This window comes from Octopus bimaculoides, chromosome 4 (genome assembly GCF_046866305.1).
Source record: "Octopus bimaculoides isolate indiv1 chromosome 4, ASM4686630v1, whole genome shotgun sequence".
NCBI classification, from domain to species: domain Eukaryota; kingdom Metazoa; phylum Mollusca; class Cephalopoda; order Octopoda; family Octopodidae; genus Octopus; species Octopus bimaculoides.
In genome coordinates this window covers 109,747,542-109,750,041 of record NC_142931.1, presented here as the reverse complement: position 1 = coordinate 109,750,041, position 2,500 = coordinate 109,747,542, and the positions used below count along the sequence as shown (strand labels likewise).

Below are 2,500 nucleotides of genomic sequence, written 5' to 3'. Positions count from 1 at the left end.
ATTGACTCAAGGTCCGAAGGTAAGTGCCAACGCATGAAACAGTCGGGCCATGCGTTACTCTTTTACTTCTGCTAAATACACACACACACACACACATATATATATATATGCACGCATACATATATTTATTATTTTCTGGTCATGTCTGAGAGCAAAAAGATGAGAAACTTCCGTGACCTGACGCTAAATAGAAGATACTTTCGACTTCTGACCATAGTTCCGCCCAATGAGGACTGACCCGGAATTAGCTCCAGGTCAGTCCTATAATTTAGAACTGATCTATAACTGCTAAATTCCGCCTCGGTTCTGGTTGGGTAGAATTATCATCTAAAGTCTTGCAGCTATTTTCCCCTGGCATAATGTATCTGGGGCTACATTATTCAATGTGTCATATCTGTTTTCTTAAGACAATAGAATGTAAGTCGGGTGATATTTGGCTGCAGACATCGGTTTTGACAAGTTATTGGTTTATGCAGGGGAAAGCTTACACGAAACGAGGAATAGTAAGTAATCGAACGTAAATAATAGTCGTATTATTGTTGTCTAAGTGTCGCCAAGATCGACTTAGTCATTTTGTCTTCACAAGGAAAATAATATAAGCATCAGTAATATACCCGTATCCATTCATTGAACCGTGAGTTGACCAAACAGAAAATCAATATTCCCTAATCCAATTATAGGAAATGCGAAATTTCGTCTTTATATATAGTTTATGACTAACCTATATCCGGTTAGATGGTCTTTTCTTTAACAGATGTAAATATTGGAAATTGTGTGTCTGTATGTGAAATATGGACCCTCATGTAAAAACGTTCTAAGAGCCTAACTTCCATAGTGTATCAATTTCCTAGGACCAACTTTCAAGCATGGCTGTTGCGTGCATGTGGTTTTACTCCACGTTAGTCCTAATTGAGCAGACGTATAATCAAATCATTCCTGCTATAGCCATACTGTCGTTATTTCGACAGCGTATCCAGGTTATCCAGTATGCATTTTCTCCATTTTTTTTAAACGAGACATTAATATGGTGTGATTTGAGTTTAATTTGGTTTTGATATTTCTTGCAAGTAGAGTGATTACTTAGAGCCCCTATCATTATCTCACGAACAATACTATTTTGTTTAAATAAATGCCGACGTCCTATCACTTCCACTTCTGTCATCACGTCCGCCAGACTATAATGAGTTTTGAATCAGATCCTTTCCAAGAACATACATAATAAAGTCCCTCCCAACCCATAAATTTGACTATAATTTCCGTTGGTTTTATCCCTCGCTATTCATTGTAGTTGTTTTGTACCCACGGTTCTTTTTCTTTTTAACCAACCCAGCCGTCTGTGCTGTATTTACCCCCTTCCACCCTCATCTCTCTCATCGATTTTAAACTTGTTTATTCTCTACCAGTTGCACTTATATATATATATATATATATATATATATATATATATATATACACACACACACACACAATTAAAAGGGTAAAGGTTTATTAATTTATTAATAAATCAACAATTAATAATTTTTACCAAGCCCTTCGGTATGTAAACACCATTATCGGTGGAGAACTTATTTGAAAGTTCTTATACATTTATAAACATAATTAAGGGATCAGCAAACATTTGCTTCACCACATACCGAAGTTCAGAAATAGCAGCTAAAAAAGCTGAGACTCCAACAGATAGCATTACTTGTAACTCACAAAGTTGCCTTTGTGAGTTACAAGTAATGCTATCTGTTGGAGTCTCAGCTTTTTTAGCTGCTATTTCTGAACTTCGGTATGTGGTGAAGCAAATGTTTGCTGATCCCTTAATTATGTTTATATATATATATATATATATATATATATATATATATATATATATATATATATATATATATATATATAGCCATTCGAGTGAGGTTGTTGCCAGTGCTGCTGGTCTGGCTCCTGTGCAGGTGGCACGTAAAATACACCATTTTAAGCGTGGCCCTTGCCAGTACCGCCTGACTGGCCTTCGCGTGCGGGTGACACGTAAAAGCACCCACTACACTCTCGGAGTGGTTGGCGTTAGGGAGGGGATCCCGGTGTAGAAACTCTGCCAAATCAGATTGGAGCCTGGTGTAGCCATCTGGTTTCACCAGTCCTCAGTCAAATCGTCCAACCCATGCTAGCATGGAAAGCGGACGTTAAACGATGATGATGATGATGACATGTATATGTATGTATATGTATGCATATATATATGTATATATATATATATATGTATACATGTACATATGTATATATATATATGTATGTATATATATATATGTATATATATATGTATATATATATGTATATATATATGTATATATATATGTATATATATATGTATATATATATGTATATATATATGTATATATATATATGTATATATATATATGTATATATATATATATGTATATATATATATGTATATATATATGTATATATATATATGTATATATATATGTATATATATATGTATGTATATATGTATGTA

The 2,500-nt window shown here is 34.1% G+C and overlaps 1 protein-coding gene across 2 annotated transcripts in view; it reads left to right on the top strand.

The window, feature by feature from the left end:
* Positions 1-2,500, top strand: part of LOC106880546 (cullin-1) — a 77,378-nt gene that overhangs the window by 4,250 nt on the left and 70,628 nt on the right. Inside the window, exon 1 of one of the 2 annotated variants that reach the window (XM_089351171.1) lies at positions 16-503. The exons of the other annotated variant lie outside the window; for it this stretch is intronic. The gene's annotated coding sequence lies outside the window, so the exon portion shown is untranslated. Of the gene's footprint in view, positions 1-15; positions 504-2,500 lie in introns of those variants that run through there. 2 annotated transcript variants of the gene reach the window in all.